Source organism: Podarcis erhardii (genome assembly GCF_964252035.2).
Source record: "Podarcis erhardii genome assembly, chromosome: 15".
Classification (NCBI taxonomy): domain Eukaryota; kingdom Metazoa; phylum Chordata; class Lepidosauria; order Squamata; family Lacertidae; genus Podarcis; species Podarcis erhardii.
The window spans coordinates 2339194-2358775 of record NC_138505.1 but is presented as its reverse complement, the minus strand read 5'-3'; the positions used below and the strand labels follow the sequence as shown (position 1 = coordinate 2358775).

At 46.3% G+C, this 19582-nt stretch overlaps 1 long non-coding RNA gene across 1 annotated transcript; it reads left to right on the top strand.

Annotated features, from left to right (window-relative positions):
• The first annotated feature begins 1596 nt into the window (after positions 1–1596).
• On the top strand, positions 1597–4322 carry LOC309330273. The gene is made up of 2 exons (XR_014151403.1): positions 1597–1821; positions 3793–4322. It is a non-coding gene; the product is annotated as an uncharacterized lncRNA (long non-coding RNA).
• Positions 4323–19582: the final 15260 nt, after the last annotated feature.

The window sequence follows — 19582 nt, the reverse complement described above, 5'->3', positions numbered from 1 at the left end:
GCAGAAAAGACTTTAAATGTATGCAACCACAGCTGCCTGGATGCTGTTAGTCCAGAGATGGAAAGAGTAAGTCCCTACTAGAGAAGAGTGGCAAATAAAATTGTTGGGCTATGCTGAAATGGCAAAACTGACCAGAAAGCTCAGGAACTGAAATTTCAACAAAGAATGGGGGAAATTTATAATTTATCTTGGAGACCACTGTAAGCAGATGAAAACATTAGCAGGATCGCAATGAGACTCGTAACATTGCAATTACTGTGGAGTTAAAGGAGTTGCATAAAACATGGACTATTGAAAAAGATGAAGTAGAAAAGGTATAATAAGAAGACCCATAGAAGGGAAGGTGGGAAGTCAAGAGATTCGGAAGAATATTTTAACTGTTCAAAATTTTTATTAGTTTTCACAATATTACAAACAAACAAACAAACAAACAAGACAAACAAACATAAATCATAGACTTATTGAAAATTACAGTTATTAACTTTGTTAAGTGACTTCCTTGCTTCCCCTTGGTTGAATTTCATTGCATGTCTTTTTAACGGTTTTTCAAATCCCAATTTTTATGAAATTTAACTTAAACATTAACATTCTTAAATCTTCACTTTATGGAATTAAACATATTAATTCATCACTTAACATAAATAAAATCCTAAGCCCATTAAGTATCTGCAAGCTATTTTCAGTTAGTTTAACTTAACAAATTTAACTAAATAATCATTAAATTTATTCCACTCTTCCTGATACTCCTCCTCCTTCTGGTCACGGACTCTTCCGGTCAGTGCGGCTAGCTCCGAAAAATCCATCATCTTCATCTGCCATTCTTCTATTGTTGGTATTTCTTGGGTTTTCCACTTTTTAGCCAACAAAATACAAGCAGCAGTTGTGGCATACAAAAAATAATTTAACATCTTTCTTCGGCAATTCCAAACCCGTTATTCCAAGAAGAAAGGCCTCTGGTTTCTTTATAAAAGTATATTTCAACATTTTTTTCAATTTATTATAAATCTTTTCCCAGAAGTCTTTCATCTTGGGTCAGGTCCACCACATATGATCAAAGGTTCCTTTCTTTTCTTTACATTTCCAACACGAAGAATATTTTAACTGTTGATGTGCATGGTTGTATTGTTATAATTTTATATTTCTAAAATCAAATAAAAATTGTTCCAAAAAGAGAGAGATGAAACATGTATGAATGGTTTCCCAAAATTCCTTTCTCTTTTTTCTTTATGCTTCCACCACCCCCTTATTTTTATTCAACGCCTCCCCCAATTGCACCCGAGGCTACTACACGCCCCCCCCAAGGATCGTTCCAGCACCCCTAGGAGGCGTTATCGGCCACATTTGGAAACACTGGTCTACACTAGTTGGTGGCGGCCTCCCAGGGTTTCAGACAGGGTTCCTTTCCCTCACCCTCAGCTCTGCCTGGAGATTCCAGGACTTGAATCTGGGGCCATCTGCATGCCAAGCACATGCTCTACCGTGGAGCTATGACTCTTCCTGTGCCCAGAAGCAGCAGCACCTAAGAATGATGTTGATGCTGAGAAACTGCTTGACCGCTCTAAAGAAGAGCGGAATTTGCGGAAGGGCAATGGCCTCACCAAGCAGGAATGTTTCCTCAGCTGAGCCATTGATGGAGAATATGGGGAGTTGGCACTTGTGAGATCTCACTGGGTCAATTAGATAATTGAGCAATCTCTCCTGTCCACATTTCTCTGCCCGGAAGAGACAGTTTGGAATCGGGTATAAAAGAGAGGCTGGCAGCTCCTGGCTCCTCAATCCATTGGGTCGGCTTCACCTCTTTGCTCCGTCTTGTGAATTTGGGTAAGTCTTGCGTCTCACTGCACTCTGAGCTGTGCAGATCAGCTGCGCATTCTCTCTGTTTTCCTCTATGAGGTTTTGGGAAAAGGGTTGTAGATACGATCTCCACAAAGACTGGCATGATGTGGAAATAGCAGTCCATGGCGTTCTGCAACTCAGCCCCGGGCTGGAGCATGAGGCAACACCATGAGAATCTCAAGCGAGGTGGAATACTGATCTCTTTGCATGGAGGTGGGATTTAAATAATCTGTTTACTGGATTTCCTCTAGATTTTTCCTCTGGGGAAAAATGATGGCTTGTCGATGTGGTAACCACAGTGCCACCTCACGGTTGGTTCCCAAGTTTTGGGAAATCCTAGAGTGCATCGTCCTGAAAGAGATGTCCCTCTCTGTGCCATAGTTGGAGCTTTGGTGGAACACCTGCTTGGCATGCAGAAGGTTTTTGCAGGTTCTGCTACCTTCATGCACTGGCCGTGGGCTTCCGAGAAGCATCTGGTTGGTCTACCATTGTGGAAGGAAGGAGCCAGGGTGGATGGGTGCCTTGGCTCAGTAGGCAGAACAGCTGCTTGGCATGCAGAAGGATTCAGGTTCAATCTCTAACAACTCCATGTAGGTCTGGCACTGCCCCTGCCTGAAGGGCCACTGCCAGCCCATGTGGACAACACTGCCTCCTACATTCTCAGCCCTTCTGCATGCAGAGCAAGTGCTCTAACCACTGAGCTGCTCTAGTTGAGTCTCTAGTTGGGAATGGAGCCTCCAGGGACAGAGACAGGGTATCTCAGAATTTCAATTGCGTGGCGAGTTCCTGCATCCCCCCCCCCAACTTTATTGGTTACAGGTAATGTGTGGTATTGGCTTAGGCACTGGTCCTACCGACTATCCGGCTTCAGCCTGATTGCATGAAGGCCGGCAAGGGTTAACCACCAGTAGGGGGAGTCCTGCTGATGCACGTCAACTAGGAGCTCCCCTGGGGTCACCGCTCGGGGGCGTGCCTTGGGCCCACACCTCCATAGGCTTCAGAGAGGGCCACCCCCCCCCGGAATCCTTTACCGGACTACCCTTTGCTATGGGGGCAGGTGATGGCACTTCCTCCCCCCTCTCATCTACATAACAATACCCTTACCAATGCCTAACTGCCAGTGCCAAGGAAGTTGTGACGATTTGCTACGAGGTAGGCAAATAACCAAATGGCTAGAGCCAATTTGCCAAGTGGAAAAAATTCCTACCAGGCCCCTTAATGGTGACCAACTGAGGTCCATAGCAAGGTCAGAGAGCCAAACCTAAAGGGCGGGGGGGGGGGGGGAACCGGAGCAGCTGTGGCGCTGAAAGAGGAAGCTCCTTGGCCCTAAATAGCGTGAGTCACGCCTCCCAGGCCAGCCGATTGGCTGGCAAGGGGAATGACGCGGCCGAGGATTCTCTCTCTTTTTTTCAAAATGATATTTATTAAAGTTTCAAGTAATACACATAAACACAAACAACAATACAAACATACACAAAGAAAAACAAAAACAAGTATAATTTAAACCTTGTTTTCTTAGGCCTTGTTTCCCCGACCTCCTCATACCTCCCCCTTCTGTATTCTAATTTCTAATTGTCTAATCAGCAAATCCTCTCCCTTATTTTCCATAATTTTTTGATCTTTCTTTTCCTTTTCCTTATTCAATACCACTGAAACCACTTGACTTTTAAACCCACGTCATTCTAACATTCATTGATTTTGCAATATTTGTTGACGCGGCCGAGGATTCTCTTAAGGAGGCGGGGGCATGAAGCCCGCAACCCCACCTCCTCTCTAGCTCGGAAGTGGCTTTGATGGGAGAGAAATCAAAAGGGGAGGGCGGTCACTGCCACACCCTTCTCACAGTGGTTCTCGGAAGTGTCTGGTTAGCCCCTGTTGCGAACTGCAGTCGGGGATAAGGTCAACCTCTTTTTGCTCCCCTAAATTCTCGTTTGTTGCTTCCTTCTGTCTCCGCAGGTTTATCCACCCACTTTTGGAAACATGTCCCAGTGCAAGCAAGGCTGCAAGGCTCCCCCCACCAAATGCCCACCCAAAACTGCCCAGTGCTGCCCCCCAGCCGTGAAGTGTCCCCCCAAAACTGCCCAATGCTGCCCCCCAGCTGTGAAGTGTCCCCCCAAAACCAAGCAACCTCCCAAGGGCTGCTGTTGATGACGTTCTTTCTCGGCCACTGGAAAACTGAGGGGAGCTCCCCGCGAAAGCAATTTGACATCGATCACCTGCCGGACCTCACTGACGCCATCGAAGCCTTCTGCACTCTGCTTTGACGTTTTGCTTTCTACAAAATATTTGGGTTTTGCTTCATCCTATCCTATACAATCATCGCAGCATTTCAGGGAGTCTCGCTGAGCAACTGAGCTCCTGTCTGGAATCTCTTTCTTGAGGTGTCGTGACCCAGCCATGCTGGTTGTGAAAAGCTCAACGCCCCGATGGGCTTCCTCACCCTCACGGGCAGGTGAATGGCAATAAAAGCAACTAGTTTCCCAGCACCAATAGATCGTTGGACTGTTCTTTCCTCTGTTCTTTCCCTCTTAAAGGTAAAGGTAAAGGGACCCCTGATAGTTAAGTCCAGTTGCGGACAACTGGGGTTGTGGCGCTCATCTCGCTTTACTGGCCAAGGGAGCCGGCGTTTGTCCGCAGACAGTTTTTCCGGGTCATGTGGCCAGCATGACTAAGCCGCTTCTGGCAAAACACAAAAATGCCCTTTACCTTCCCGCCGGAGCGGTACCTTTTATCTACTTGCACTTTGAAGTGCTTTCGAACTGCTAGGTTGGCAGGAGCTTACTAACTTGTTAAATCAATGTATTGGAGCCGAATGCAACCTTACACAAACACACACAAACACACACACACTGCTAGAGATGGAGAGACTGGGTGCGGGGAATTAGATTCAGTTTGCTTTTTAAGGTGAACTTAGGAAAAATGTGTGAACCGAAATTTGCAATTTTCTGAATTTTGCAATGCAGTTCTCCAGTCAAGTGACGTGTATGGGGAAAAAATACCAGGGGAATGCGTGGATAAAAATGCACATATCTGTGAAAATAAAATACAGAAATGCGTTATACAGTGGTACCTCGGGTTAAGAACTTAATTCGTTCCGGAGGTCTGTTCTTAACCTGAAACAGGTCTTAACCTGAGGTACCACTTTAGCTAATGGGGCCTCCTGCTGCCGCTGCCGCGCAATTTCTGTTCTCATCCTGAAGCAAACTTCTTAACCCGAGGTACTATTTCTGGGTTAGCGGAGTCTGTAACCTGAAGCGTCTGTAACCCGAGGTGCCACTGTATTAAGAGAAATTACGTCGCTTAAAAGGGTGTGTTAGGCAAAATTGCATGCAGATATGTTTACGCTAGGAGAAACTGGTACAAAAATTTGGATGCATTTTCACAAGGATTTTTAAAAATTGCAAACCGGGGTAGAAATGTGGGGAAGTCAATTTAGTCTTGTCAAAATAAGAAATGGAGAGAAATTGAAATTGATGGATTTGCTCATCCCTGGATGGTAGCAATAGTGGGATTCAATGCCTACTTAACTTCCACGAGGCCCTACGCACTACCCCACTTCTCTTGCCTTGCCATATTTAGAGCAGGGATCAGGGCCGTCTTAAGCATATCCGGTGCTGTGGTGCAAAGATCCCTCTGCCACCCCCCCCTTTCCCAGAGTTGTTGACCTTTTTTAGGGCTGGAGGAGGAGGGCAATGGCTGGAGGGTGGCTCCTCTGACAGGAATGAGGCAGAGGCCAGATGTGGCACCTCCTGGCTCAGCTGGACACTTTGTGCCGTGATGGCCACGGCAGAGGGAGGCTCCGGACTTCGGTGAGGCATGGCAGAGGCGGGCAAGGGCAGCGAGCTGATGCCAGGAGGCTCTGCGTCCAGCCTCCGCCTCTTCATTGGTGCCCTCCAGAACTTGGCGCCCTGGCGCAATGCGCCACTAGCCTCTATGGGTAAGACGGCTCTGGTAGGGATGCCCCAGTCCTCCTTTTCTGGCTCTGTAAAAATTACAATGGCACCATACAAGAGGTGCCAGGGATCTTAAGGAAAGCAATTTTCCCAGGCTACCCAAATCCTTGGTATATACACCGGGCAACATTTCCCAAGTCTCCTTGTCCCTGAGATGCTGCTGAGCACTCTCATTTCTCAGATTTAACCTCTCCGAATCAGTCTATTCCACTCCCATGCTACTCCAAGTAGCCGTCCCCACACCTTCCCACTTAATATATTTGTTGATACGTACATTTCTCTTATGTGGGTGGCGCTGTGGGTTAAACCACAGAGCCTTGGACTTGCCGATCAGAAGGTCGGCGGTTCGAATCCCCACGACGGGGTGAGCTCCTGTTGTTCTGTCCCTGCTCCTGCCAACCTAGCAGTTCGAAAGCACATCAAAGTGCAAGTAGATAAATAGGTACCACTCTGGCGGGAAGGTAAACGGCGTTTCCATGCGCTGCTCTGGTTCACCAGAAGTGGCTTAGTCATGCTGGCCACATGACCCGGAAGCTGTACGCCGGCTCCCTCGGCCAGTAAAGCGAGATGAGCGCCGCAACCCCAGAGTCGTCCACGACTGGACCTAATGGTCAGGGGTCCCTTTACCTTTACCTTACATTTCTCTACTGCTGAACCACAAAAAAAGATCTTTCAATGCGGGATACATAAAAGCAAAAGTAAAAACATAAAAAGGGCAAACGGGTGCTATTCATCTGAGTTTTACACAGAGCAGATCTGTGGAAATTAATGGAGCGAACTTGCATTCATTCATTTCAATGAGAATTATTTTGGGTAAAGCTATCCAAAGGCAATTGGGGCAGCAGTGAATTATGTAACTTCCTGTACTGGGCTGTGGGGGAGGGAGGTGAAGAGATTAATTGAAATTGTTAAAGATAGGTATAGTATTTAAGAGATTTAAAATTTTATGAAGATTCTATAAGCAGAAAGCAGAAAGAAATATCATGTAAAGGTATCGGAGGGGAGCTCAGTGTAAATGAAAACATGAGACTTATGGTTTTGTTACATATGATTTTATTTTGGAGTTGTTTGTGGTGAGGTGGAAGGCTTAGTGCTACATATGTGGTGGACCTGCAAGAAAATAAAAGAATACTGGGATGTAATCTATAATGAACTTAAAAGAATAATTAAGGTGTCCTTTGTAAAAAAAAACCGAAAACAAACTTTAGGCCTTCCATCTGGGGATTTTAGGCCCAGAGATACCCCAAAATGCGAGAGAAATATTCTTCTATGCTGCTATAGCGGCAAGAGTATTAATAGCTATGAACTGGAAAGAAGAGAAAACACCGACAGAGCTGGAGTGGCAGAATAAAATGTTGAAATACGTGGAGACGGCAGAATTAACAGGAAAACCGAGAGGCCACACTGATCAAATGTTTATTAAGAAATAGGATATGTATAAAAAATATTTAAAGGATTACTGTAGCAATATGACGTCTGTGGCAGCCTTTGAATGACTTTTGCGGTAGGATGAATAATTAAGAGATTTCACAATTTTGACGAAATGTAACAAAAGAAAACAGAAATATATAGTGCGTTAGATAAAACATGGTGGGTGACAGGAAGTTGATATAAACTTAAGAAGAAAAACGTATCGTGATGCAATGTAATAAGTTTTATTATTTTTCTTTTTTACATTTATGGATAACTCTTCTGTATGTTTCTTGCTTTTAATATCAATAAAGCATTTTTATTTTTTTTAAAGAATTATGTAACTTCCATTCCCCCTTCATGGATCACTGCCTTGCCATGGCGAAGGGGCTTGAATAACTCAGAGAAGCTATGAACTATGCCGAGCAGGGCATCCAAGATGGACAGGTCATAGTGGAGAGTTTTGAACAAACGTGATCCACCTGGAGGAGGAACCGGCAAGCTACTCCAGTATCCCTGCCAAGAAAACTCCATGGACAAAGACAAAAGAGGGCCCAAGGAGAAGGGGACGACAGAGGATGAGATGGTTGGATAGTGTTCTCGAAGCTACCAGCATGAGGCAGGCAGTGGAAGACAGGAGGCCCTGGGGTGCTCTGGTCCATGATGTCACAAAGAGTCGGACACGACTAAACGACTAAACAACAACAACAAACTTCCATTCTGTGTCAAATTTAGGGTAGTGTGGTTCATGACCCGCAACACAGAGCAGTCATGTTGGGAAAAGGAAGCCCGACTTTCCACCTTTGCTCAGTTCCGTGGAGGAGAAGAAAGATGTCCATGTAATTAGGATGCTTGGGCTGACGGCTCCTAATTAACTTGGTTAGCCTCCAACGTGCTACTTGACATAATGATGGCTTTGTTATGAAGACAGGTGCCTCCATGGTGGTCCTCCCTTTGCAATCTGAGGCCAGAATCTCAATGGCTTGGGAGGGAGAGAGTGAGACAAGAAAGGAACCCCCTCTGGCTGATACAGATTTCACGTCCCTTCTCTGATGGCTTTAATTGTCACCAGGAGCATTGCCTGTCCCTTCTGCTGGCTCAAAGCTTATCTTTATGCCTTTTTGATCGTCCCTAAACGACACAGTAATTAAGGGGTGAGGCAAGGTGTGGCAAAGCACAGCTCAGCTGCTGCTGATGGTGGTGGCATCTCAAGAACTTCATCCCATTTTCCCCACGGATGAGTTTCAGGAGGAGGAAGTGCTGTCGCTATGCTTTTAAGTGTGCGTGCGCATGGCAAACTTTATAAAATGAAGTCACCGCAGGAGAGTGGAGCTTGGAAGAAGCTGCCATGCCATAGGCAGTTAGAGTTAGGGTTAGGGTTAGGGTTAGGGTTAGGGTTAGGGTTAGGTCAACACCAACACTTTGAATTGTTCTCGGAAACGTACTGGGAGCCAGTGTAGGTCTTTCAAGACTGGTGTTATATGGTCTCGGCGGCCGCTCCCTGTCACCAGTCTGGCTGCCGCATTCTGGATTAGTTGCAGTTTCTGGGTGACCTTCAAAGGTAGCCCCACATAGAGCGCATTGCAGTAGTCCAAGCGGGAGATAACCAAAGAATGCACCACTCTGGCACAGCTACTCTATTCAGGACCAGGGAATCCTCCACACCTGCCCGTCTCCTGTCCCCCAAAAGCAGTACTTCTGTCTTGTCAGGATTCAACCTCAATCTGTTAGCTGCCATCCATCCTCCAGACAGGACCTTCATCGCCTTCACTGGTTCTGATTTGAAAGAGAGTAGCGATGGGTATCACCCATATATTGATGAACACCAAGCCCAAACCCCCTGATGATTTCTCCCAGCGGCTGCATATAGATGTTGAAAAGCATGGGGGAGAGGACAGAACCCTGAGGCACCCCACAAGTGAGAACCCAGGGGTCTGAACACTCATGCCCCACCACCACTTTCTGAACATGGCCCAAGAGGAAGGAGCAGAACCACTGTATGACAGTGCCCCCAGCTCCCAGCCCCTCTAGATGGTCCAGAAGGATGTTATGGTTGATGGTATCAAAAGCCGCTGAGAGATCCAGCAGAACTAGGAAACAGCTCTCACCTTTGTCCCTAGCCCGCCGGAGATCATCAACCAGCGCGACCAAGGCAGTTTCAGTCCCATGATGAGGCCTGAATCCCGACTGGAAGGGATCCAAATGGTCCGCTTCTTCCAGGCGTGCCTGGAGTCATTCAGCAACCACTCGCTCAATCACCTTGCCCAAGAATGGAAGATTTGAGACTGGGCGATAGTTGGCCATATTGGCCACATCTAAAGATGGTTTTTAAAGAAGCGGTTTGATAACTGCCTCTTTCAGCGGGTCTGGAAAGGATCCCTCACAGAGAGAAGCATTCACCACCCCACGAAGCCCACCTCCCAGCCCTTCCCGGCAAGCTTTTATAAGCCAGGATGGGCAAAGATCAAGGAGACAGGTGGTTGGCTTCACTCGTCCAAGCAGCTTGTCTACATCCTTGGAGGTAACAGATTGGAATTGATCCCACATAACTTGACTAGACAGGACTCTAGCACTCTCCCGCCCCAGCTCTGCTCCCACAGTGGAGCTCTTCCCGAATCTGAGTGACTTTATTTGCAAAAAACTTTGCAAAATCATTGCAGGAGATCATGTGGCCTGTACTGGGCCCTGATGTAGCAGGTGGTTCCGCTAAATTGCAAACCACCTGAAAGAGTGGTTTTATCTTAAACAATTGCAAACACGATAAATAATATATCAGTGGTTCAGTCTCTCTGAGGATGCCTCAGATAAAAAAACATTGGCAGGATTATTGTAATAACCTGCAGTTTCATAAGAGTAAGTAGATAATTAAATTAGCAAATGAAATGTATTTGGATATGCAGAAGATATTAAAAAATAAATTGAAGGAATCGCATGGAAGAGGGGGAAGGAAGTCAAACTTTGAAATGCTGAAATGATTGTAAATTAATGAAATGTATAAACCTAAGAAGTATAAACACACACACACACACCCACACACACACCAGTGGTTCAGTGCTCATTTCTTCTCTTTCCAAAACAGATTTTATCTTGAACAATTGCAAATGCAGTAATAAAGCATCCATTTGTGATATACCAGTGGTTCAAGTTGTACTTGGAGTAGACCTACTGAAATGAATGAATGAGCTCACGTTTGTTGTGTCTATTAATTTCTATAGGGCTAGCATTGCATCTGACCCTCAGTCTCAAACCTTTAATTTCAAGCATCTATTCTAAGTGTAAGGAATGTTGAATACCCTTTGATATTTAACCAATTAACCCATCATTTAAATATTCATGCTTTATTTAAATTTCTAGCTTTGTTTTCTGTGGCAGCCACCTATTATTGCTTGATCTCATGATGGATGGAAGCTTACTTTGGAATGATGGGTATGGATTAGAGAGAAAAAATAAATCAGTTTAATCCACAATTAACAATTCAATGTGTCCTGGAAATATGATTCAGGAAGTGCTGACTCAATATTTCAGAGTATATCCTGTTTGCCAACAGTGAAGTCATTCTTTGAGTGTAGGTCCTTAATGCAGACAACTCAGAACAAAGCAGATGGAGGAATAACCAGATTTTCAGTCTTAAATTCAGCTCTTCCCATTGCCAAGTTTTTCAAAATAGAATAGGCCCACATGAAAATATACACTCAAATATATCAGGGCCTCCCTTAAAGAGGGCACATATTGCGGTGAGACCTGGACAACTGACACCCTGTGTTGTGGGTGGGTATGATTGGTCAGCCACAACACCCGATTGGTAGGTCGCTCGAAGCTGGGTGCAATCTGGCCAATGGGACACAGTCCAAACGGTTTGAGGGACCTATTTATGCCCATGCACATGACCCAGAGCTTCCTCTTTCGGCTCGTGCATTCGGAACACCCGCCCACCTCTCCCTACTTTTACGGCATTTTGTGCTTGACCTTGCTATGCCGCCGTGTGTCATCTGTCATTGGGACAGGGGCACAGCAGGAATTTTCCCAACTTGTCTGATTGGCTGTTGCCATTTGGGTTTCACCTGCTATGTGGCAAATCGTCACAACTTGTAAGGTTGCAGATAGGCTCTGGTTCAGGTGATAGGGATGGGAGAACACTCTTACCATCCCTATGTGAAAGGTATTCCATTAAAGGAATCCAGGGACTCAGAGGTTGGGTCAACCCCTGAGTCCGGGGGGGGGGGGGCATTTGGATGGCAGAGATAGCCTGTTCCCGGCTTTCCATTTATCCAGGTGTTCACCCTTGGCTGCCCTATGCTGGAACCCTGGGTCAGTGCTACCTGCAAGGTAGCTAGTTGAACCAGAGCCTATGCAACCAGTCACTTTCTGTAATCAATAAAATTGTGGCCTAAATTCTGCCAAAAACGAAAACCAAAATTTGAGTCAAGTGTGAATTTATTTAGGGGTAGGTTTCTGGGTCTGAACACGCAAACACATCTCTTTCAGGGTTCGAAACTCCCATTGCTCTAGGCCAGGCATAGGCAAACTCGGCCTTCCAGATGTTTTGGGACTACAACTCCCATCATCCCTGACCACTGGTCCTGTTAGCTAGGGATGATGGGAGTTGTAGTCCCAAAACATCTGGAGGGCCAAGTTTGCCTATGCCTGCTCTAGGCTCATTTTGCGACAGGGAATCTCATTAAAATGAGCAATTTTTGAGCTCTGGGCGCAGCACTGTGCCTAAGATTTCAGAAGGAAGGAAAAGAGGACCCTTTTCTGCCTCCCCACTGCCAGCTGCTCTCTGAAGACTGGAGAAGAGACCCTCTTAAGAATACTAGGTGGGTGGACAGGGGAAGGACTAGACCATGTGAAAATTGAACGTAATATTTTAGCTGCAGTTCATTCATTTCCAGCTTTGTATTCTTGTTATATAAAAAAAGCACAGCGTGATGTAGTGGTTAAGAGCGGTGGACTCGTAATCTGGTGAACTGGGTTTGCTTCCCCGCTCCTCCACCTGCAGCTGCTGGGTGACCTTGGGCCAGTCACACTTCTCTGAAGTCTCTCAGCCTCACTCACCTCACAAAATGTTTGTTGTGGGAGAGGAAGGGAAAGGAGATTATTAGCCACTTTGAGACTCCTTCGGGTAGTAATAAAGCGGGATATCAAATCCAAACTCCTCCTCCTCCTCTTCTTCTCCTCCTTCTCCCAGTCTTCTCCCTCTGACCACTCATCATCCCACCACCAATCCCTGGCCTCTGAGCCTTTATCCTTTGAGGGTTCCCCAGTTGGTTCCTCGCACCATTCCTCTGTGTTCAGCCAGCCCATGGCAACTCAACTCAACAGAAGACCTTCCCTGACCCCCCAACCCTCTGTGAAATCTTTTGGAAAACCACACCCTTTTGGGGGGATAGATTTCAGTGAGTCAATGCTCCTCCCCCCAGGTGATTTTGAGAGTTTGCAATGGCTTTGTGGCTTCCCGGGAAAATTAGAGCAAGGAAGATCTTTCTTTCTTTCTTTCTTTCTTTCTTTCTTTCTTTCTTTCTTTCTTTCTTTCTTTCTTTCTTTCTGATGAAAGGCATTTTTCCTTAAGTGCCCTGACCTGCTTGCCTGCACCCTCTCATTAGTGGATTAGATTCAGCTAATTCCTCTCAGTGGGAATGTTGAGGGAATAAGTTCCCTGATTAGAGGATGCCTCTCAGATGCCGGTAAACAAGGATGTTAAAAACAACACACTAAGCCTTAGATCCTTACAACTTTTGGTTGCAGAAAAGGTGGAGAACAGCAGGCTCTGGAGAGTGGGAATGATTCCTAGACATCTCAACTTTTTATAGATTTTTCTGATCTGTGACAAAAAAAATTTCTGATCTATGACCTGTAAGAAAAGGTTGCACTGTGGAAAGCGGTTTTTCAGATTCCAGACATCCATGTCCAATTTGAAGGTGCTCCATTCTATTCTGCTCCCCCCTCACATTTTAATTTTTAATTTCTCCCCCCCTTTTACCCACAACAGACAGACAGGAAAAAGCCGATCTGTTGATGACAACAAGTTGTTGGGGATGTAATAAAGAAAATGCTTCTTTGAAACATATGTTCATACAGTGTTCAGTGCTGGCAATTTTTTGGGGGGGAAATATTGCCTACATAACTCTTACTTTGGGGAAAGGGTTAAAAATTTCAGAAGATAATGTAATCTTAAATTATATACCTAATATATGGGGCTTGACAACTGGTCAGCATATATGGATTCTTAAATCTGCAAAAAGATTGATATTGATACATTGGAAGGGTAAAAATATGGCCTCTTTTCATCAAAGGATAGATGACATGACAACTATTGCAACCCATGAACAGATAGCTTCCTGAAGAAGATTATGTATGGACAGATTCAGTGGTATTTGGAACATATTTATCAAAACCATAAAGACTCACAAATTTGAGGGAAACAATAAGTTCATCCATTTACATATATTATTTTGTAAATAATAAGCAATATGCCATGTTTCAACTGCACATGTCAGCCAATGCATTAAGGCAATACTCATGCTGCTATTTTGAACCCAGCGGGTTTTTCCCCAGCTGCGGTTCACATGTCATGCAAAATGTGGTGGGAAGTAAGTACATATTTTGCAGCAGTTTGTGAACTTTAAAAATCCTCACGGAGATTAATCATTTTAGGGTGAATTTCTCCTAATAAACAATTTTTACATGAAGTTCTGGCTAACGTGCACATTTTTGTCAAGCAATTTCCCCTAATATGATGAACTTGTAAATATTTTCATTACTATCTTCATTTTTCTGCACACTTTCCTTTATTGCAGGGTTTCCCAAACAGCTGTTTTTGGGCTACAATTCCCATCATCCCTTGACCACTGGTCCTGGAGACCCAAGTTTAGGAAAAATGCTCTGATGCACGCATTTTTGTAAATTTTGTTGTTTGGAGAACTTCACCGCAAATTTCAGATAAGTGCAAATTTCAAAGGATAGCTGTGCTTTGGTTCTCACGTGGTATCAGAAAGTGTGAATGTGACGCATTTAACTTCAAATGCAAATTTCTCTTCCATCCCTAGTGAAGGGAAAACTACAGTTCCCAGAATTCTTTGGGGGGGGGAGCAATGTGCTTTAATAGCATGCTGCTCACACAGCCTAGGTGAGTTGGATCCAAACCTATGAATCTATTTTCCCCGTTTCCGTAGGCTAAACATTCCCAATCCAGCCCTTGGAAGAATACTCCATAAAGCAAGCTTTAAAAACAAAAACACACACGAAAGAAACACCCTCCAGAAAGTTTAGTGACAGAACATAGCTTTTTATTATACAGACCCACAGGCACAGATGAGAAGTTCCGCAAAAGCTCCCCAAAGTTCTTGTTGTGCTAAAGCAGCGATGGCAAGTTGAGACAACACCAAAGGTGCAATTCCTCATTCCACAGGCCGAGACACAGATCTCCAGACACCGATGAGATAATCAGCTGACGACATCAAAGCAGAATGTCAAAACCACCACCAAAAATCCCCTCTCAGACGCAGGAGAGCCCATGGAGCTAAATGAACACTGCTGGGAACAGGAGGAGACAACCCCTTCTAGGGTCAGTTCCACTGTGAAGTTGAGTGAAGCAGGTGCCTCAGGTGGCAGATTCTGGAGGGTGGATGGCAGAGGGACAACCACTCCTCTAACCTGTTTCCTTCAGTTGTAGCAGAAGTTGGGTATCTGTCACTACTGTTGGGGTATGATTCAGATACCACTTCAGTTGGCTTCTGTGCCTGGAATTTTGGGTGGTGTTGGAGCCATCTTCTTCACCATAGGCACCAGATTTTCTTGCACCAGTCCTGAGCAGGTTTGTGGGGTTTCTGGGTTCTTTGGGTCTTGAAGTTCACAGTCTCAGGAAGGGTTTCCTCAGAACCGAATTTTGCACCCCTTCTAGGCTGAGGGTTGGGTGGTGGGGCTAAGGTTTTGTGCACCAGTAAATAGTCTGAAAGCAGCTCTTTGTCCACCAAAAGGAGGAAGTGAGGCAAAACCCAATATTTGTTTAGTTCCACAGAGCCCACGAAGCCTAGAGCTGGTGAATGCATAACCCCAAGCAGCCTGATTAGTAGTCTGAAATCTAATCTCTAAATCTCTGCTTTTCTAGCAGAAAGGCTGCAGGAACCGCAAAGGGAAGGACTTAGGGGAATCGTTTCAAAGTTCAGTTTGGGTGGAAGGGAAAGAATTCACAGCAAGGGTGTAGTAGGGAATTTGTTCCACCACAATCCCAACCCACCATTTTGCATCTCATTTTGGTTGGTGAGTTTTCAGCTTCTAGAAAACAACAGAGAAGATCCCACAAGCCTGAAGTGTGCTCCTTCCTTCTTGATTCATCCACCTATTATTCCAGAGACATCACCTTGCCAACAAAGGCCCATATAGTTAAAGCTCTGGTTTTCCCAGTAGTGATGTATGGAAGTGAGAGCTGGACCATAAAGAAGGCTGATTGCCGAAGAATGGATGCTTTTGAATTCTGGTGCTGGAGGAGACTCTTGAGAGTCCCATGGACTGCAAGAAGATAAAACCTCTCCATTCTGAAGGAAATCAGCCCTGAGTGCTCACTGGAAGGACAGATTGTGAAGCTGAGGCTCCAAGACTTTGGCCACCTCATGAGAAGAGAAGACCCTGATGTTGGGAAAGATGGAGGGCACAAGGAGAAGGGGACAACAGAGGACAAGATGGTTGGACAGTGCTCTCAGAGCTACCAGCATGAGTTTGACCAAACTGCGGGAGGCAGTGGAAGACAGGAGTGCCTGGCGTGCTCTGGTCCAGGGGGTCACGAAGAATCGGACATGACTAAATGGCTAAACAACAACAAATTATTCCTTACTTTTGCCTCCCCCCTCCTTCCCTGATGCATCTCAATCCACTCACCCACCGTTCTTCCTGATCCATCTCCAACTGTCCATCCATCCATCTTGATTCATCTTCACCCATTCTCCTTCCTCATCTATCTCCTCCATCCCCTACCAGCAATGCATCCATCCATCCATCTACCCACCCATCCTTCTTCTTGATACGTATCCACCCATGCATTTCTTACAACTCCCCTCCTTTCCTTCCAGACCCCTCACCCACCCACTCCTTGAAGAACCATCTGTCAGTTGAGGTTAACACGTCATGCATCTGACCAAGTGGTTTCCTTAGTTCATGAAAACTGCTGCCACCATCAATCCCTTTGCCGCCCAAGTGCCGCAAATACCCCTTGCTGCATTTTAGGAAAAGTGAGGGATGTAGGCATTCAGAAAGACAGACTCGCAGCTCCCCGCTTCCACCTCAGGGCCTGGCTTCACCTCTACGTGGCCAGACGGATTCAAGGACACAGTGGATCCTGGCAACACGTAAGACCCCACGGCTTCTCCGCTTGGGGCTGCGGAGGCCCCTGAACATTCCCAGCTGCTGCACAGGGTCGCACAAGGGGGAGCGCATGGATCTGCATTGGCTGGGATGGTGGGCAGCTCACATGGAGCAGAAGACACCTCCACACTGGGAGCGGCGCAGAGCTCTTCACAGGCACTGCAAGTTGATGCGGGCGCTGCTGCGCTTTCGGCCTCGCACAGCGGTGTGCAGACAGGTGGCGGAAGGCAGGGCTGCTTGGACTGGTACGACGCAGCCGAACACGGCTCTGCACATGGATCTCCGCAGGTCGGGGCGCATGTGCCTCCACTGTCAGTTGCGCACTGTGGCACACCAATGGGCGGAGGCAGGCAGGGCTGTCTGCACTGGTACGCCATGCTGGTGGGTGTTTGAGGTTTGCTGGAAAAGCAAAGAGAGAAAAAGAAACCTTCCAGTTATGATACTTGGTAATTATAATCATTATCCCCGTAGCGCGGCAGACAGAGGGCAATTTGCAAGGCGAAACCACAGCTTTGATGTCGGGCAGGAGTCTGGGTGAGACATAAGAGCTCTCCGAAACCTACGAGCTACTTGCTAGCTTATGAATTGCATATTCTTTTGAGGAGTCAGAAGAAGAAGAAAAAGTGTCCTCCTGCTATTTGGAATGAGACGGGGTAGCCTTTTATACAATCCCTACTTTTCCCGAGGAAGCAGGAGAAGGAAGCGTGGGGAAAACATCTGGAGAAGTGTGCATGCACACGAAAGCTCATACCAGTAACAAACTTAGTTGGTCTCTAAGGTGCTACTGGAAGGAATTTTTTTATTTGGGGGAAAACAAAGTATTTGTAAGTTAGGAAGCCCAGGACAGGCTGGGGGAAGAGGACATACCTAGTTCTTACATTACTTTATTAAGTCACACTATACACTGAAAGCACTGGGATAGCATTGTAAACAGATGTGCCTTCCCTCAGATAATCCTGGGAGCTGTAGTTTGTTAAGAGGGCTGAGAGTTGCTATTCCTCTCCCAGTTCCCAGAGCTACACTTCCCAGAGCTCCTGGTGAAGAGGGATCGGTTGTGAAACCACACTAGAAACTGCAGCTCTGGGAGGGAAATGGGGGGAAACCATGAGTGAATAATAATAATAATAATAATAATAATAATAATAATAATAATAATTTATTATTTATTATTTATACCCTGCCCATTTGGCTGGCTTGCCCCAGCCACTCTGGGCGGCTTCCAACAAAACACTAAAATACAATAACCTATTAAACATTAAAAGCTTCCCTAAACAGGGCTGCCTTCAGATGTCTTCTAAAAGTCTGGTAGTTGTTTTTCTCTTTGACATCTGCTGGGAGGGCGTTCCACAGGGCGGGTGCCACCACTGAGAAGGCCCTCTGCCTGGTTCCCTGTAATCTCACTTTTCACAGAAAGGGAACTGCCAGAAGGCTCTCAGAGCTGGACCTCAGTGTCCGGGCAGAACGATGGAGGTGGAGAAGCTCCTTCAGGTATACTGGACCGAGGCCGTTTAGGGTATCATTGTGCTTCAATGTATGCCTGCTGGATCAGGCCAATGGCCCATCTTGCCCAGCATCCTGTTCTCACAGTGGCCAAGCAGAACCTGTGGGTAACCTGCAAGCAGGACTTGAGCACAAGAACATCTCCGGTCTCATGCTGTTTCCTGCAAGTGGTGCTCAGAAGCATTGCTGCCTCCATCTCTGGAAGCAGAGCACAGCCATTGTGGCCAGTAGCTGCTGGTTGCCCTTATCCTCCATGAACTTGTCCCATCCTCTCTTAAGGCCATATGGGTTGATGGCCATCACTGCCTCTTGTGGGATCAACCATGCGCTGTGTGAAACAGTACTTTTCTTTGCCTGTCCCGAATCTTCCCACATTCAGATTAAATGGATGTCCACAAGTTCTGGTAGTAGTAGTAAGGTAAAGGTAAAGGAACCCCTGACCATCAGGTCCAGTCGTGACCGACTCTGGGGTTGCGGTGCTCATCTCGCTTTATTGGCTGAGGGAGCCGGCGTACAGCTTCCGGGTCATGTGGCCAGCAGGACTAAGCTGCTTCTGGTGAACCAGAGCAGCACATGGAAACACCATTTACCTTCCCGCCAGATCGGTACCTATTTATCTACTTGCACTTTTTGGCATGCTTTTGAATTGCTAGCTTGGCAGGAGCTGGGACCGAACAACAGGAGCTCACCCCATCGCAGGGATTCAAACTGCCGACCTTCCAATCGGCAAGCCCTAGGAGCTGTGGTTTAGACCACAGCGCCACCCGCGTCTGCATAATAATAATAATAATAATAATAATAATAATAATTTATTTCTACCCCACCCATCTGGCTGGGCTTCCCCAGCCACTCTGGGTGGCTTCCAACAAAAGAGTAAAAATACATTAAAACATCAATCATTAAAAACTTCCCTAAACATGGCTGCCTTCAGATGTCTTCTAAATGCCATATAGTTGTTTATTTCTTTGACATCTGATGGGAGGGCGTTCTAGGGGGAAAAGCTCTTCTCTAACCACTTTCTCCATGCCATGCATAGTTGTGTGTACTTCTGTCATGTTGCCTCCCACTCGCCTTTTGCTTTGGCAGAGTTTTATCAGCATGGACGTGGGTGGCACTGTGGGTTAAACCACAGAGCCTAGGACTTGCTGATCAGAAGGTCAGCGGTTCGAATCCCCTTGACGGGGTGCGCTCCCGTTGCTCGGTCCCTGCTCCTGCCAACCTAGCAGTTCGAAAGTACTAAATGCAAGTAGATAAATAGGTACTGCTTTGGTGGGAAGGTAAACGGCATTTCTGTGCGCTGCTCTGGTTTGCCAGAAGCGGCTCAGTCATGCTGGCCACATGACCCGGAAGCTGTACATCGGTTCCCTCGGCCAATAAAGTGAGATGAGCGCCGCAACCCCAGGAGCTGGGACTGAGCAACGGGAGCTCACCCCGTCGTGGGGATTCGGACCACCGACCTTCTGATCAGCAAGCCCTAGGCTTTGTGGTTTAGACCACAGCACCACAATTCTAGGGTCAATTCTAGG